The sequence below is a fragment of the Anas acuta genome, chromosome W (genome assembly GCF_963932015.1).
Source record: "Anas acuta chromosome W, bAnaAcu1.1, whole genome shotgun sequence".
Classification (NCBI taxonomy): domain Eukaryota; kingdom Metazoa; phylum Chordata; class Aves; order Anseriformes; family Anatidae; genus Anas; species Anas acuta.
Genome location: NC_089016.1, coordinates 24,693,917 through 24,713,106, shown reverse-complemented (window position 1 = coordinate 24,713,106; position 19,190 = coordinate 24,693,917). Strand labels below are relative to the sequence as shown.

The 19,190-nt window shown below is 49.4% G+C and overlaps 1 pseudogene; it reads left to right on the top strand.

Annotated features, from left to right (window-relative positions):
• Positions 1-19,190, top strand: part of LOC137846706 (very low-density lipoprotein receptor pseudogene) — a 666,922-nt pseudogene that overhangs the window by 623,607 nt on the left and 24,125 nt on the right.

Here is a 19,190-nt window from a genome sequence, read left to right as displayed (position 1 = left end):
CTTAGTTCTATAGGTAAATTAGACTACTTGATCAAAGTAATTAAAATATTTAACAGGCAGGCTGCTAAGATTAATATTTAACTCAAAATGTTATCACATATTTGCTAAACTAGTTCTAAAGTATATTAGAAATGAAAGATTATCTCAACTCTTTTTGGAGATGCTAGAAGAATGGATAAATTGATGAGAACTTTAGTGATGCTTTAACAAATGTTTATATTGTTTGTTTATAAAATCCTTCACTTCCTGGTTCCTCATGCTGTAGATGAGGGGGTTCACTGCTGGAGGCACCACCGAGTAAAGAACTGCCATTATCAGGTCCAGGGATGGGAATGCGTTTGAAGGGCGCTTCAGGGAGGCAGACGTGCCAGTGCTGACAAAAAGGGAGACCACGGCCAGGTGAGGAAGGCATGTGGAAAAGGCTTTGTGCCGGCCCTGCTCAGAGGGCATCCTCAGCACTGCCCTGAAGATCTCCACATAGGACACCACAATGAAAACAGAGCAACCAAGGACTAAAGAAACACTAAACACAAGTGCCCCAACTTCCCTGAGGTAGGCATCTGAGCAGGAGAGCTTGAGGATCTGGGGGATTTCACAGAAGAACTGGTCCAAAGCATTGCCTTGGCAGAGGGGCAGGGAAAATGTAGTGGCCATGTGCAGGACAGCATTGAGAAAGCCACTGCCCCAGGCAGCTACTGCCATCTGGGCACAAGCTCTGCTGCCCAGGAGGCTCCCGTAGTGCAGGGGCTTGCAGATGGCAAAGTAGCGGTCATAGGCCATGACTGTGACAAGAAAAAACTCTGAACCAAAGAAGAAGACAAAAAAGAAGACCTGAGCAGCACAGCCTTGATAGGAGATGGCCCTGGTGTCCCAGAGGGCATTGGCCATGGCTTTGGGCAGAGTGGTGGAGATGCAGCCCAGGTCGAGGAGGGCGAGGTTGAGGAGGAAGAAGTACATGGGGGTGTGGAGGCGGTGGTGGCAGGCTACGGCGCTGAGGATGAGGCCGTTGCCCAGGAGGGCAGCCAGGTAGATGCCCAGGAAGAGCGCGAAGTGCAGGAGGTGCAGCTCGCACGTGTCTGCGAGTGCCAGCAGGAGGAACTCGCTCACAGAGCTGATGTTGGGCATTTGATGGTTCTGGCCATGGGTTCCTGCCAAGGATGAAAAAAGCTTTAATAAATAAGAAGACATACCTGAGATAAAGTTCTTACATTTCTCACATAACTGCTGTGAAAACCCTTTTTGTCAGGCATTTGCCAGTTCCCTTTCATATGCTCTTCTTGATGCTGCCTGAGGGTGTCCCTGGGAGCAAGGGACCCAGCTCTGGGCAAGGAGTCAGACCTGCTCCACAGCCAGAGGTAAAGAGGAAGATGGGGTATTCTCAAATTCAATCAGCTGATAATAAAGAGCTTTTCAATTTTGTTGCTCCCAATTCCCCCAACTACAGAGCAGGGATGCAAGGATTTATTTTTGTATTTTCTGTCTAACTGCCTACCCGACCCTGTTTTCTAAGGCATAAATCCTGGGCATTTCAAATGAAAACTTGTGGAGCCTCAGATGAAAGAGTCCCTTCAGAGTTTCATTTAGAGACAATTTCGAGCCATGCTTAGGCTCATTTGGCCTGTGCTGGCATTTATGGAGCTACAGAAGTATTGCACTCTGTGACATGGAGTCACAGATTATCCCAGGTTGGAAGGGCCCACAAGGATATTCAAATCCAACCCCTGAATCTGTACATGAAAACCCCAAAATTGCCCTATATCTGAGGGGGTTGCCCAATTATTTCTGGAATTCTGACAGCCTCAGCGCTGTGACCACTTCCCTGTGGTACCTGTTCCAGTGCCTAAGGAACCTAGATACTGCTGCCTGCCCATGTCCCTGCTGGGAACTTGTTTCTCTATCCCCACATCTCTTCCCTGTCCAAGGCCAACAGACCCCATCCCACAAGCTGTGTGCTCAGACTCACTCAGATTCCCCGCAACCGCAAGTATCTGAAAGCACAGAAACTAAAAAAGCCTTCCTCTTCAGATAATCCAAACCTCAGTCTTCCTCTGGAAAAGTCCTTTTATAAATGCCATTCCCTACAGCATCTTCTAGTCCACATTAAATGTAGAGTAAAAGCCACCCTGACAGATGCTATCAGCCATCGGATGTGCCAGCTGTAGAAGACCCCTCTGGCAACCCCACCTGCAGTGCCCTGCTGCCAGAGCCTCACGGTGCCAAGAGCCTGCAGATGTGTCCTGCCACATGCTGCCCTCTGTTGCTGCGCTCCTCAGTGCCTCCAAGCCCTCTCTCCTTCTCTCCTCTCTGTGTGCCAGCTGCGGTCAGAGCCCCCAGCCCTGCTGCACTGTGCAGAGGAGCTGCTCCTGGGCACAGCTGTCTCTTTGCAGCGCTTGCCATGAGCCCCCCTTGGGCCCAGGAGCCCGGCCCAGCTCAGCAGCACAGCACCCAACCATGGCATCGCTTGCTCTGTGCCCTTGGGCTCCCTCGAGGTGTCCCCAAGGCCTCAAGGCTGACAGCTCCCCAAGGCAGCAGGGTCTCTGCTGGGGTGTGGTGTTCAAAGCAGACTGAATTCATCAGCGACTGGCCTTCTCTGAACACAGGGGAGATGACTTTTAGAAATGTTATTTGTACTGTTAGAGTATGGTTGTCAAACACGATGTGCTTTAACCTGGTGGGCAGCTCAGCACCACACAGCAGTTGCCTAACACCAACCCCCCCCCCCCGTCCCAAATGCTTATGTGTTGAGATAAGGGCAGTTTAAAGGACTGAAGGGGAAGAGAAATAATAATAATAGCAATTATTGTTATTACTATTATTGTACAAAGCAAGCTATGCACAGTGCAATTGCTCATTACTGACTGATGTCCAGCCTGTCCCCAACTGGTAGAACATTGCGGTAACCATCTGCACCTGCTCTTCTTTGACCTTCAACCACTGCATAAATGGAAGGGTTCTCCCGGGGACTGGGCGAGGTAGACAGCTCTTTAACATCCTCTCTCTCCAAGGCAGCTATCCCAAAACCCCACCTGTACCCTTTTGGATCTTGGAAGTACCCTCTCATGGGGAAGTCTATGTCAAGGTTTCATAGATCAGCATTCTTCTCCCTCCTTTCTTTTCTGGGCAGTAGTTCTCTTCCATTCTCAGAAGCCTAATTTTCATACCCTATGTTTTCTCCTGCATGTAGAGGCAATGGATCCTGGCACAGGTTGGTGCTCTGGCCTAGCAAGAGCAGACCTGGGGAGTCTGGTCTAGGCCCCAGACTGGACCTGGGGCCTGTCACAGGACTGGAGTGGCTGCAGGACATGTCAGAGGTGTTAGAGTAGCTGCAGAGCCTGTCCCAGGGCTTGGATGGCACTGACTGAGGCTGCCTTTGGAATTCCCTTTGGAATTGCCAAGGTGATAACCCCTCCTTTTGAAGCACTTCTGAAGTTTTTAAAGATTCTGCATGTGCTCAGGGGGGAAGTTCCAAAGCACTGGAGGTGCCCACTGCTCTAGGTGCCTGCCCGGATCCTCCCATGCTCCCTGCCACTCCTAACTCTACGGCCTTGGGGCAGGTCTCTGGAGGGCATTCTTCAAGAGTTGTTTATCCTTAAACAACAGTTGAAACACATTCAGGAGACATCACAATAGGACCATGCCAGTGATGTTCTAAGCTTTGTAGAGGTAGTGTAATTAGCCTGGAGGAGAAGGGGGAGGTGAAGGAGAGAGTGAAGAAGTGGAGAAGTGTCCCTCCTTTTTCTCCCCCTAGATTGGCTCCTTAAAGCAAAAAGGTCAAGAGTGTAATTCTTAATAGTTTCTGAGTGATGGGTCCTGAGGTATGGAAGTGATGGCAATGCTCAGTACAAAGAACAGATTTGTCACATGACCAGTAATTTTATAGACTCATAAGCCAGTGTTACACAACATAGCAAAATATTTTTAAACCAGCCCCAGAAATGATAAACAGCACAATGGGAACACATGCAGCAAGTAATGTGCTATACAACACATTTCTGAAAACAAGCCCAACAGACCTGAGATCCAAAACGTCGACCTTGTGATCAGCAACTATTAAACTGGTCTAATGCTTATAACAATTTAACTTTAGCATTCTGTGGTAAGATCTGTCCTTATCTCAACACTTTGTGCTCCACACCGTGTGCCAAAAGGACTTCTGTGGTTTAACGCGGCAGTTCGAGTACATGGAATTATTTGAAGTGGTCCAGAGGAGGGCCACAAAGATGATCAAGGGGCTGGAGCACTTCTGCTATGAAGGCACGCTGAGAGAACTGGTACTACTCAGCATGCGAGAAACCTTACAGCAACTTACTAGTGCTTAGAGAGGACCTACAGGAAAGCTGGGGAGACAGTCTTTGGGGGTGTAGAGATGGGACAAGGAGAAATGATATTAAACTAGAAGAGGGTAGGTTTAAATTAAATATATGGAAGAAATTATTTCCTCTGAGGATGATGAGGCACTGGAACAGGTTGCCTGGAAAAGCTGTGAATGTCCCATCCCTGGAAGTGTTCAAGGACAGGTTGGAATGAGTTTTGAGGAACCCGGTCTAGTGTGAAGTGTCCCTGCCCAAGGCAGGGGGCGTGAAACAAGACGATCTTTAGGTCCCCTCCAAGCCAAACCATTCTATGATTCTATGATCCCATGTTTCTATGATTATGTATGACACTGCCATCATTGACCATGTGAAGCTCATAAAGGCTTTCCTCAGAGATTTTAACCAAGCCCTTTCCCAAAATTTCATCATCCCCCTGGTCAGTCCTCAGGTTGCTTAGAGTTGGTTTCAAAAGGGTGAGAGAGGTGCTGGTGCAGCTGCTGACATCGTCATAAAACCTATCTCAAAGACCTTGGAAAGGACAAATACACCAAAGTCATTCCTCAGGACTTAGAAAAGGCAGATGTCAAACCCATCTTCTACGAGAAGGCTGAGCAAAAAGATGATTAAGCCTAACCAAGGATTAAAATGCCAGCCTTAACCCTAGCCCCCGGTCAAGAAGTAAACAAATCTACAATTTCCAGAGCTTGATCTTCCCCTATAAATTGAGCAGGCATCTTGAGAAGAACACCAATCCTTCCCTCAAAGCCCTGCCATTCCCTTAACCCTAGAAGGTGACCTCTAATCCCTAAATGTTAATCTGAACACCTAATTCCAAAAACCCTCCAGCATGCACACAGCACATAGCTTCAACCCCACTCCTACCCCTACCTTCAGTGGTTTTTATGCTTGGGGTAGGGCAGGGACTGTGAGGTCCTGCAGCAGTCCCATGGCATTGGAAGAGGCATGTGAGGTGACAGGTATGTGATCAGATCAGAGGCCACAAGGAGGAGCTGGCTGGGAATGCTGGGATAAGGTCAGGTGTGCCTCAGGATGTGCTGGGTCTGCAGGAGGCACATGGCTGTGAAGGAGGCTGAGAGGTCACTTCTGTCTCTGGAGCTGACGGACCAGCAGGAGGAATGTGGCACAGATAGGGACCATAAAGGGCAGAAGCATGCACATGGCATGGAAGATGATGGTGAGGCACCATCTGTTCTGGTCAGGTGAGAGACCACAGGAAGGCTGATGGCATGGGAGTCATGCTTGAGATATAGTTTGTGAGACCATAGAATCAGAGAATGGCTCCCGTTGAAAGGGACCTTAAAGGTCATCTGGTACAAACCACCTGGCCATAAGCAGGGATGCCCCCCATGAGATCAGGTTGCCCAGATCCTCATCTAACCTGCTTTTGATCAGCTCCAGGGATGGGGCATCCACAGCTTCTCTGGGCAACCTGTTCCAGTGCCTCACCTCCCTCTGAGTGAAGAATATCCTCCTAACTTCTAATCTAAATCTCCCCTCATTTAGCTTAAAAACATACCCCCTTGCCCCGTCATTATCTGATTGAACAAAGAGTCACTCTCCATCTTTTTATAAGCCCCCTTTAAGTACTGAAAGGCCACAAAGAGGTCACCCAGGAGCCTTCTTTTCTCCAGGCTGAACAGCCTCAGTTCTTTCTTCATAGGAAAGGTGCTCCAGCCCCTTGATCATCTTCGTGGCCCTCCTCTGGACCCGTTCTAACAGACCCACACCCTTCTAGTGCTGGGGGCGCAGTCCTGGATGCATCACTCCAAGTGGGGCCTCACAAGGGCAGACAGAGTACAAGGAGTAGAAGTAGAATTATCTTCCCTATACCTGCTGGCCACTCCTCTGCTTATGAAGCCCAGGATGCAGTTGGCCTTCTGGGCTACAAGTGCAGAATGTACTGTCTCACTGTCTTACTGTTGATCTCATTGTCTGTCATAGATAAAGATATTAAACAGCACCAGTCCCAGGACAGACCCCTGAGGTACAACACTTGTCACCAGCCTCCACTTGGACATAGAGCCATTAAGCACCACTCTCTGCGTGTGACCTTCAGGCCAACTCCTTATCCACTGAATGGTGCACCCTTCAAATGCGTATCTCTCCAATTTGGAGACAAGGATGTCATGTGGGACAGTGTCAATGGTCTTACAGAAGTCCAAGTAGATGACATAGGTCTATCTTCTCTTGTTGTCTGATGTGATCACTCCATTGTAGAAAGCCATCACATTGGTCAGGCATGATTTACCCTTTGGAGAAGCCATGCTGGCTGTCTGAGATTACCTCTTTGTCTTGCATGTGCCTTGACATTGATTCCAGGAGGATCTTTTCCATGGTCTTTTCAGGCACAGAGGTGAGGCTCACCATTCGGTAGTTCCATGGATTCTCATTTCTACCCTTTTTAAAAATGGGAGTGATGTTTCCTTTTTCCAGTCAGCAGGGATTTCACCTGCTGAGGACCTCAGGACCCTGGGATGCATGTCACCACGCCCCATAGACTTGCATGTGCTCAGTTTCTTCAGGTGGACTCAGATGTCCTCTTTACTTAGAGCAGGAGGGACTTTGCCCCCCAGCCTCCATCTATGGGTTCAGGGAAGTGAAAGACTTGGGAAGCCTGACTGGCAGGGAAGACTGAGGCAAAAATGTTGTTGAGTTCCTCAGGCTTCTGCATGTCTGTCATTATAAGTTCACCTTTCTCATCCATCAAAAGGGGATACACTGTCCTTGGCCTTTCTTTTCTGAGCAAAGTACCTATAGGATCTCTTCCTATTATTACTTGCATCCTTTGAGAAGACCAGTTCCATCCATGCCTTGGCTTTCCTTATGCCATCCCTGCACATCCAAAACTGAAACATGTGAGAGGGCCTGCGAAAGGTAACCCTGGATCCACAGAAGCCACTTGGGAAACAAAACTTGTAGGTAGGAATTGTGATTTTGTGGAGGTGCAGAGCTGATGGGCACATTGTGCAGGATGCGCCTAAAGATCTTTGTGTCCTTCTCCTCCTGACTACAATGCCACTTCCTTCTCAGGAATGGAGGAGCCAACAGAGGTGAGACAGATACACTGAGATGGTAAATGTCATCAGAAAGCTGATCCCAGTAAGATATGGGGAGGTCAGGAGCAGCCTGAAAAAGAGACATGTGAGATTTTGGGGTGGTAAGAGGATCATGGCCAGCAGAAATTAATGATTTCATAGAGGTAAGAGCATTCATGCAATGCCAGTAGTGCAGGAACACTGACTTAAAACAGTCACATATGGCCCTTACCTTACTTGAGCAAGTAATTTTAACGCTTAAACATAAATGCTACTACAACACTCTGAAAAGAATCAATTTTCTCTCTTGATAACCGTAATCCCTTCACTTGACACTAACATTAAAATGCTCTACTTAACTCTAAACTCCTTGGCAGACGTAAAACACCCGTAAACCACAGAGCTTATCCATACCTCAAACACAGATGTGACAGCACAAGCAGAACACCAAACACTCCCACTAAAACTTTGCTTAATCTCTAACACAGAAAGCAAAAAGGGATACTGAGCGGGCTAAAGAAAGCTCAGCTCTGCCTCAGGATGTCATGGCCCAGCAGGAGGAATGTGACTGTGGCAGGGACTGTGAGGTCACTTCTGTCTTTGCACTTGATAGGCAGCAGCAGGAACGTGTCACGGAAAGGGACTGTGAGGTCACTTGTGTCTGGAGGTGGCAGGTCACCCTTGCCTTCTCCCTGGGATCTGCACTTTTGGGCTGACATCTTCCAGTGGCCCTGCTAGGCCAGCAGAAGGCACCTGCTTGGCATGCTGACTGTGGCATCCCCTCTGCCTACACACCCAGGAGGAGCCAGACAGAAAGAAGGCCCCCAGATGGGTTGTCCTGTCCCTTCTGCTTGAGTCCATGACTGGGCAGCAGCAGGCACAAGGCTTGGCTGTGTCTAGCCAAGAAGCTGCAAGGCCAGCAGCAGGCCCCTGGCTTGGAAGGTGCTGCTGAGGTGACTTGTGTCGTGTTTGCTGAGAGGCCGCAAGGAGCCTGCTGGGTTGGGATGCCTACTTCAGGAGAGGTTTCCTACCAGATGGAGCTTCCTTTGGTAGTAGGAAAGAGCAGGAGAGAAAAACTTGCCACAAAGTGTGCATTGGAAGGTTGGAACTGACCATGAGGAGGAAGAAATGTCCAGGGGAACAACTGGTTTTGCTGCTAGTAACAGAGGCAAAGAATGCATTAAGTGTCTCAGCCTTTACCTCATCCATTTTCACCAGGTTTTTCTCCCAAAATCCACTAAAGGATGATGATTCTCCCTAATCCTCCTTCATTTAAAGTAGTTTTATTTTTCTTTTTTTTTTTCTTTTATATTTTATTATTATTATTTTATTGTCTTTGACAGTAATAGATGGATTGAGGTCCAGCTGGGCTTTGGCCCTTCTAATTTTGATCTGCACAGCCCCAAAACATTCAGGACAAAACTCCAGACAAACTGACAGTGTGCATGAGAAGAAAGCACAGCAAATGTTGAAACTGGCAGCCTTCCATCCCCTAGCTTCTGTGCCTGTGCTGCAATTCCATTCAAATGGTTACTCCTGAATTATCCGAATTTCTCTGCAACTCTTGATGCTGCTGCTGTCTAGTCAGAGATAACACTAACACACGAAGGTTGAACTGTCTGCCTGCTGACATTAACAGCTGATAGAATGGATCATCACTGTGGGTGAACCTTGAGAAATTGTAGGATTTTGACTTCAGAAAACTCTTGACTTTAACATGGAGAAGAGCCCAGTCCTATACCAGAGGAAGAGAAACCCCACACATCAGGGCAGCCTGGGACCCTGCTGAGTGAGAAGTGCCCAGGAGGAGGAGGCCCTGGACACCACGAGGGATGCCATACGGGCAGTGGTGCCTGCTCACCAGGAGTCAGGCCAGCTTCCTACAGAGCTGTCTTACGAGGAGAATGGCCACCAAGAAGATCTGAGTTATCAGACTCAACTCAGATCTGCTGTGACACCACAGAGATAATGGTCTGCAGCCAAAAAGGAGGTCTCGGAGTCCCTAGGAAAGCCATGTATAGACAGGGTAGAGGACTGTGACAAGACTTAAAGTCCCAACAGGACCAGGTCTTTGTGTCCATGGCTATGGCTGTTGTCTCTGCCACTGAGGCCTATGAGGAGACAGCTTATCATTGAAGAACCAAGGCCTCAAAACATCCTCGCCCCCACCCATCAACCAGCCAGGGGTCGTAGCACTTGACAATGCACATCCCCATCTCCTACTGCCCCACAAAGAACCCTGAGCAACCTGTCAAGGGGAAGGATCTCCCTTCCCTGGCGTTTGGGGTCCCTTCCCTGACCCTTGTGTTTGGTGACACACATCCAGTTTGTCCACACATCAGTGTCACCTTCACATTGCCTTTGTCTCCTTGTCCTCACTGCCTCCAGGGTTCTGCTCTAATGAGCTCCAAGGGAGGCTGTGTCAGTGCTGGCCCTCAGGGGGACACTGCAGGAAACTTGCCTCTGACTTGGACTTCTGGAGAGATGTCTTCAATTGTCTCTGAGTGGCTGAGGTTTGTGGGCTCATCAGCAAAGCCCCCAGGGGGTGATTGTAGTGCCTTGGGCTGGTGCTGTGCTGCTGAGCTGGGCCGGGCTCATGGGACAGAGAGAGCTTGTGGCAAGAGGGCCCTGGTGCAGAGAGACAGCTGTGCCCAGGAGCAGCTCCTCTGCACAGCGCAGCAGGGCTGGGGGCTCTGACCACAGCTGGCATGCAGAGGGAAGAGAAGGAGAAAGGGCTTGGAGGCACTGAGGAGCTCAACAACAGAGGGCAGCGTGTGGCAGGACACATCTGCAAGCTCTTGACATCGTGAGACTCTGGCAGCAGGGCACTGCAGGTGGGGTTGCCAGAGGGGTCTTCTACAGCTGGCACATCCAATGGCTGACAGCATCTGTCGGGATGGGTCTCACTGTTTTTCCAGAAATGAGCAGAAAATGCTTTAGAGAATGGCATTTATGGTCGGACATTTGAAGAGGAAGGCTAAAAGAAGGGTTACCTGAATGGTAAGGTTTTTTCTATAGTCTGTGTTTTGAGCTTATGACAGTGGAGTGCAGATAGGTTTCATGGTAATTGGTTGTCAGCATTGTGTAGGAGACAGAGACTCCTGGAGCATTGCACTGAGAGATCCATATGTCAGAAATGAACTTCATCAAGTGCCTTCAGCCACCTCAGCTTAAAGATTGCAGCAACGTCATGTTTGTGGTCTCCTCAGGTTTTTACTGAGCTGACGCTAATCTGGCTCCTGGCAGGGATATGGGCAGGCAGCAGGGACATGGGCAGGCAGTGAGAGGGAGCTGCTGCAAGAAATGCTGTGCAAGGGAGGGCTCAGGCACCTCCCTGCCATCCCCTACAGGGCAGGCATCTTCCCTGGGACACCCCCTGCTCTCTTCTCCCACCAGTACAGCCTCTGCCCTCAAGCCCCCGGTGTCCCCAGCAGGAACTGCCTCCTCTGCAGGCAGAGCTGCAGCACAGGACGGTCTGCTGAGTGTCCGTCTGTCCCTCCCTGGCCTTGCCTCCCCTGGCAGCAGCATGCTGGCATTCCTCCTGGCTTCTCCAGCTGGCCGTGCTGCTGCTGGTCTTGTTCCCAGGCTGGCTGGGGACGAGGGTTTCACATGCCTATGAAGTGAGCCCACGGTGTGCTTGGGTAGAGGGGAGTACGGGGACAGGGTGAGTGGTTTGGAGATGGGCACTTTGATCCTGGATTCCTCTGCTCTCAGCAGTGTCTTTGTTCTTTTCAGTCAAACGTGTGTAGATCTTCCCTGCAGCTCTCACAGGGCAGCTGAGACCATACTTGATGGACAGACTGGCTGTCCTCCCTGAAGAACACTGTGCACTAAAGTGACAGTCCCTTTTTCTGTGATGATGATGATCTGCAAGGATTCACTTTGAGTCCAGCAGAAATAACCAGGGTTTGTGACTTGGAAACACTCCTCAGGAGTGGTGGGACAGCTGAAACAAAAAATCAAAAACAACAATTTGAAATAATAATAATAATAAATTCTCCACATCTCTGCTCTGCAGTTTGTTGAACTGGGAATAACGCTGGGGCAAAATTCTTTGAGATTAGGAGGGAAGTGAAACCGACATTTCCGCATGTTACTCTTCACCTCTTGCTGTAGCACAGGACTGATTCCTGCACTGCCCACAGTAGAGCCTCCTGTTCCAACAGACACCCTCAGGCAGAATGAATCAGGATGCATGAAAGGGATCTGCCAAATGTCTGCCAGAAAGTGCACAATATACTTGATGATTTTAAATGAGAAATGGAATTCATTTTCCTCTGATATGTTTCTTGTACTTTTTACTCTCATCCTCTTTTTTGTTCAGGATTACATCCCGAAAAAAGCAGATGTCCAACAGAAGCACCATCACTGAATTCCTCCTGCTGGCATTCGCAGACACGCGCGAGCTGCAGCTCCTGCACTTCGCGCTCTTCCTGGGCATCTACCTGGCTGCCCTCCTGGGCAACGGCCTCATCCTCAGCGCCGTAGCCTGCCACCACCACCTCCACACCCCCATGTACTTCTTCCTCCTCAACCTCGCCCTCCTTGACCTGGGCTGCATCTCCACCACTCTGCCCAAAGCCATGGCCAATGCCCTCTGGGACACCAGGGCCATCTCCTATCAAGGATGTGCTGCACAGGTCTTTCTCTTTCTCTTTCTCTTCTTCATATCAGCAATTATAACCTTACTATCATGGCCTACGACCGCTACGTTGCCATCTGCAAGCCCCTGCACTACGGGAGCCTCCTGGGCAGCAGAGCTTGTGCCCAGATATCAGCAGCTGCCTGGGCAGTGGCTTTCTCAGTGCTGTCCTGCACATGGCCAACACATTTTCCCTGCCCCTCTGCCAAGGCAATGATGTGGACCAGTTCTTCTGTGAAATCCCCCAGTTCCTCAAGCTCTCCTGCTCAGATGCCTACCTCAGGGAAGCTGGCATTCTTGTGTTTAGTGTTCTTTTATTATTTGGTTGCTTTGTTTTCATTGTGCTGTCCTATATTCAGATCTTCAGAGCTGTGCTGAGGATACCCTCTTCTCAGGGCCGACACAAAGCCTTTTCCACGTGCCTCCCTCACCTGGGTGTGGTCTCCCTGTTTGTCAGTACAGCCACAGTTGCCTACCTGAAGCCCCCTTCTATCTCCTCTCCATCCCTGGACCTGATAGCGGCAGTTCTGTACTCGGTGGTGCCACCACCAATGAACCTTCTCATCTATAGCATTAGGAACCAGGAGCTCAAGAATGCTATGATTAAAACTGTTTTTATACATGCTTCTTAACAACAGTGATCTAGTATTGTCATAATATATGTTAAATAAAAACATTAGTTGGACTGAGAAATTATTTGGGAGTCTGAAGGTACAATTTTTATTATTATTCTGTAACATTTTTTTAAATATTATTTTTATTTGAATAATGGAATTTTTAACCTTCAGCATGTTTATTTACTTTAACCCAATCATCTCATATACCTCTAGAGCCAGGCTTCCTCTGTGAATAAAGACAATAAGGAAGGCTTAAGACTTATATCGAGAATGTCACTGGTCAGAGGTCCTGTGTCCACTGGATCTGGGGGAGCAGCCCCAGCACGCAGGAGGGGCTCGGGACCAAGAGCCCAGCTGACACATGCAGGAGCAGTCCTGGTGGCCCTCGGGGCTGCCCCTCACAGCCTACTGGGCTCTGCGTCTCTGCTGCCTTCAGGTCAGGGCTGCTGCTTCCCTGGAGCCATGGCCATGGCCAGCAGCAGGAGGTGGCCTTTTCACTGCTGCTCTCTTTTGGCTTCCACATTGTGCTTCTTTTTTTCTGGGTTAGACCTGATATCTTGTGTACCTTGGTGACAGTCCTGTTGTCTCTACAGTGGCTTTCCTGTGGCTACAGGCAGCAATAGGCACTGTGCAGCCCTGGGTCACAGCTGTCTCCCTGCTAGCACCACAGTAACAAATGGGGTTTTATTTGGGACTTCCTGGAGCGAAGAACATAGACTTAAAGTCTAAGGGCAGTCTGTGAGGGACCAAACGCTTGACCAAGAGCTTTATGGCAGCACCTGACAACAAATGGTCTTGGACTCATCCGCATGGCACTGCCCCCCTGCAGTGGGGCTCATGGCCACTGGCAGCCTGGAGAGGAATCTGGAGCTGCCAAGAGCTGTCAAGGGATCTGCAGGGAGAACATGCAAAGCTGAGTTGGGAGGGATTAGAACCTCATAAAATTAATGGCCATCCAAAGAAGAGTTCGGTAAAGAAAAAGGGGAATCTGAGGGCTAAGGACAGCTCTGCCATGCCAGGAGTGGTGCTGAAGAGCCAGCGGACAAAGACCTCTAAGAGTGTAGAGTAATTGAGGATAACCTTCTTGAGGCCTAATGGACCAGGTCTGGTGCAGCACTCGCCTGCCCTTTGTGCCCTCAGAGACACCTCATGACCCTGCCCAGCACTGCCCTGTGCTGCTGAGCCATCAGGGCAGACGGAGAGGGGCTCAGCAGCAGAGACCCCCATGGACGTAGATCTGCTGCCCACCCTGAGCAGCACGGGCAGGGCGAAGACTCGCGGGGTCCCGGGTCACCACAGCCCCTGGCTCTCACAGCAGCACTGCCAGCTTGGGGCACTGCAGGGAGCACAGGGAGGGAAGCAGCAACGGCCGTCCAGGCCAGCATGGACACATTACCCTGGGCCCTCTCTGGGAGCAGGGATGGCCCTGGGGAAGAGCAGAACCGCATTGCTGGGCCTGCACTGATGGGGAAAGGGCAAAGGGAAAGCTCTTTGTGCAGGCCCCTGCTCGGGGTAGGCTGCTCTGTGGCTGGGCTGGGCCTCTTGTGCTGGCCTGGGGAGCGGGGCTGGCCCTGCGGGGCACAGGCAATGAAAAACAGAATCACAGAATCACAGAATTTCTAGGTTGGAAGAGACCTCAAGATCATCGAGTCCAACCTCTGACCTAACGCTAACAGTCCCCTCTAAACCATATCCCTAAGCTCTACATCTAGACGTCTTTTAAAGACTTCCAGGGATGGTGACTCCACCACTTCCCTGGGCAGCGTGTTCCAACGTCTAATAACCCTTTCGGTAAAGAAGTTCTTCCTAAGGTCCAACCTAAAACTCCCCTGGCGCAATTCCAGTTTGGGAAGAAGAGCCCTGAGAACTGAGCAACTTCATTTTATGAACAAGATGCCACAACAGACTACAGGTGTCATTTAGAAATAAACATATTCAAAGAAAGCCTCTGGGTCATACAGAGGACTGGTCATCTGGAAAAGAGGAATGAAAGCAAACATCTAACTGGAAACAGAATTTTAAAGAATGCTGTACCTAAAGGTCACAAATTGCTTGAGATTAACGTGAGTAAAACCAGAAAATTGAGATAGCCAATTTATTGCTAAGTAAATAGAGTCAGTTTCTTCAGTGTGGCTTTCAGATCCTGGTTCCTCATGCTGTAGATGAGGGGGTTCAGTGCTGGAGGCAGCACCGAGTACAGAAGTGCCATCACCATGTCCAAGGATGGAGAGGAGATGGAGGGGGGCTTCAGGTAAGCAAACATGCCAGTGCTGAGAAAAAGCGAGACCACGGCCAGATGAGGGAGGCACGTGGAAAAGGATTTGTGTCGGCCCTGCTCAGAGGACATCCTCAGCACTGCCCTGAAGATCTCCACATAGGACACCACAATAAAAAAAAAAATAAAAAAACAAAGACTAAAGAAATACTAAACACAAGTGCCCCAACTTCCCTGAGGTAGGCATCTGAGCAGGAGAGCTTGAGGATCTGGGGGATTTCACAGAAGAACTGGTCCACAGCATTGCCTTGGCAGAGGGGCAGGGAAAATGTAGTGGCCATGTGCAGGACAGCATTGAGAAAGCCACTGCCCCAGGCAGCTGCTGCCATCTGGGCACAAGCTCTGCTGCCCAGGAGGCTCCCGTAGTGCAGGGGCTTGCAGATGGCAACGTAGCGGTCATAGGCCATGATGGTGAGGAGACAGCACTCTGAACCAAAAAAGAAGAATAAAAAGAAGACCTGAGCAGCACAGCCTTGATAGGAGATGGCCCTGGTGTCCCAGAGGGCATTGGCCATGGCTTTGGGCAGAGTGGTGGAGATGCAGCCCAGGTCGAGGAGGGCGAGGTTGAGGAGGAAGAAGTACATGGGGGTGTGGAGGCGGTGGTGGCAGGCTACGGCGCTGAGGATGAGGCCGTTGCCCAGGAGGGCAGCCAGGTAGATGCCCAGGAAGAGCGCGAAGTGCAGGAGCTGCAGCTCGCGCGTGTCTGCGAATGCCAGCAGCAGGAACTCAGTGACTGAGCTGCTGTTGGACATCGGTTATTTCTGTGAAGTGGTCCTGCACAAAGAGATAGAATAGTAGTAATGTACAACAGACTTATCAGAGGAAAACTCAGTTTTCTCATTTAAAACCAATTGATTGTCCACTTGCAGGCAGTTATTTTTAAGGTCCCTTTAATGACTTCTAGGTGATTGTGTGTCTCTCTGGGAGAAGAGTGTTCTTCTGTGGGCAATGGAACAATCAGTCCTGCACTACAGCTCAAGGTAGCAACATGGTAGGAACATGGGGCAGTCTCAGATTCACTTCACTCCTGATATCAGAGATTTCCCTAGTTTTGCTCGAAGTTCATCACAGAGCAGACGTGTGGAGATTTATTTATTTATTTGTTTCTTTGTTTATTTGATTTGTACTCTTTGTTCAGCTGCTCCACCACACCTGATGAGTCTTTCTAAGGCATAAATCCTGGGCATTCAGTTGCACTCCAAGTGAAACCTTGTACATCTTCAGAGTCACAGATACTGCATTTTTAGAGCAGAATGCTCTTCCAAGAGGAGAGACACCCAGTCCATCAGTTCTGGGCTCAGCTGCCCTATGTTGGCCGGTCTTTTAGCTAAAGTGCAATTCTGCTCCTATGTTCCTAGAGTCATAGAATCATAGAATATCCTGACTTGAAAGTGTTCCACAAGGATCATCAGATCCCACCACTGAATTTGTACATGACCACCCAAAAATCAGTCCATATGCCTGAGGGGGTTGCCCAAATATTTAAATTCGGACAGCCTTAGTGCTGTGACCACTTCCCTGTGGTGCCTGTTCCAGTGCCTACAGAACCTGGACACTGCTGAGTTTTTCTAAAACAGAAATCCTGGGCATTCCCCCTGCACTTGAAGGGAAACTTTGTGTCTGCTCAGAGAAAAAGGGACTGTCCCTACAGTGCAGAGTGTCCTTTAGTGAGGACAGACAATCTGTCCATAAGTGCTGGTCTCAGCCGCCCTGTGAGAGCTGCAGGAAAGTTGTACTCAGTAGTTCATCTGAAAAGAACCTGAACACTGCTGAGAGCAGAGGAATCCAGGCTCAAAGTGCCCATCTCCAGACCACTCACCCTGGCCCCATACTCGCCTTCCCCCAAGCACACAGAGGGCTCACCTCATGGGCATGTGAAAGCCCCACCCCCAGCCAGCCTGGGAACAAGACCAGCAGCAGCACGGCCAGCTGGAGAAGCCAGGAGGAATGCCAGCGTGCTGCTGCCAGGGGAGGCAAGGCCAGGGAGGGACAGATGGATACTCAGCAGACCCTCCTGTGCTGCAGCTCTGCCTGCAGAGGAGGCAGCTCCTGCTCTTTGCAAATGCTGTGTACTCTGCTTTGGCCTGCAGATGCCTCCCAAAGGCAGGAGATATCAGGGCTTTTTTAGCTCCTAAAGACCGGCTAGGATAAAACCTGAGAGGACCACAATATGATCTTGGTGCAGCCCAGGAGATGATGTTTGGGAAGGTTCTTAACCAATTTCATCACTGACATACTGATTTCTCAATGCAATGCTCCAGGAGTCTCAGTCTCCTGTACAATCCTGACAGTCCATTACCATGAAATCTGCCTCCCCTCTACTGCAGGAGTCTGAAGCCACAGACTGGAAAAAAAGCCTTACCCTTCAGATAAGCCTAGCCTTGATCTTCCTCTTGAAATGCCCTCATAATGCCATTGTCTAAAGCACTGCAGAAACAGAGAGACCCGTCCTGAGCAATGCTATCAGCCATCAGATGTGCCAGCTGTACAAGACCCCTCTGGCAACCCCACCTGCAGTGCCCTGCTGCCAGAGCCTCACGGTGTCAAGAGCCTGCAGATGTGTCCTGCCACAAGCAGCCCTCTGTTGTTGTCAAACATGTTGTGCTTTAACCTGGTGGGCAGCTCAGCACCACACAGCTGTTGCCTCACACCAGCCCCCCACCCCCCAAATGCTTATGTGTTGAGATAAGGGCAGTTTAAAGGACTGAAATAGTTGCTGTTATTGTTATTGTTATGTAGAAAGCAAGTTAAGCACAGTTCAATTGCTCATTACTGACTGATGTCCAGCCTGTCCCCAACTGGTAGAACAGTGTGGTGGTAACCATCTGCACCTGCTCAGTCAGTGGCACTGACTGAGGCTCAGTAAGCACAGACCAAGTCCCAGCACATGCCAGTAATTGTGTCCCTTTGGAATTGCCAAGGTGAGAACACATGCTGTTGAGGTTGTGATGAGGCGGGGGTCAGCCTCTTCTCTCAGATAACTAATGATAGGACTCAAGGAAATGGCCACAAGTTGTGCCTGGGGAGATTGAGATTACATATTACGAAAAATTAGATTATATATCACGAAAACCTTTTTCTCCCAAAGAGTAGTCAGGTACTCTGAGACAGGTACTTTGATATAATGAGAGTCATCAGAAAGCTGATCCCAGTTAGATGACTGTTATGGAGAGGTCAGGAGTAGCCTGGCCAGGAGAGATGTCAGATTGGGGTGTGTCGTGGTTTAACCCGGCCGGCAGCTAAACACCACGCAGCCGTTCGCTCACCCTCCCCCCTCCCTCTCTGGGACGGGGGAGAGAAATGGAAAGTGAAGCCCATGAGTTGAGATAAAGACAGTTTAATAAGACAGGAAAATAATAATAACAAAATAATAATAACAATAATAACAATAATAACAATAATAATAATATGGTGATAATAGGGAAATAATAATAATATGTACAAACAAGTGATGCACAATGCAATTGCTCACCACTCGCTGACCGATGCCCAGCCTAACCCCGAGCAGTCCGGCCCCCTTCCCCCGGTTAGCCACCCCTATATATTGTTTAGCATGACGTCAGATGGTATGGAATACCCCTTTGGCTAGTTTGGGTCACCTGTCCTGGGTCTGTCCCCTCCCAGCTCTTACTGCACCCCCAGCCTGCCCGTTGGCAGGACAGAGCAAAAGGCTGAGATGTCCTTGGCTTAGTATAAGCACTGCTCTGCAACAATTAAAACATCGGGGTGTTATCAGCACTCTTCTCATCCTAAGCCAAAACACAGCATTCCACCAGCTACTAGGAAGAAAATTAATTCTGTGCTAACTGAAACCAGGACATCTATCCACCCCTTATTCCATACCATTTATGTCATGCTCAGGTTACACTCTTTTCCATACATTCTAATTAGTCACCTATAGTAATCATGGTAGTGATAACATACAGTAAAATATACTAATTAACATGGTACAATTCAGTTCATGGGCTATTCTCACCCAGTATTAAATCTCCTTGAGGTACACACCGGACCTCTCTGTTCTTTTGCATCACCCACCAAGTGTATCCAGGTCCCTGAGAGAAAACAATTCCACGAATAGGTTTGCCTTTTCCTGAGGCAGGAGTAGCCCAGACTGTTTTACCCAGCATATTTTTTACATGCACTACAGGAACTTTATCCCCATCTACAGTACGTAACAGGTTTGATTGGGCAGGTCCAGCTCGGTTGGTAGATCCCCTAGTATTGACTAACCAGGTGGCCTTTGCCAAATGCGTATCCCAGTTTTTGAACGTCCCAGCGCCCATTGCT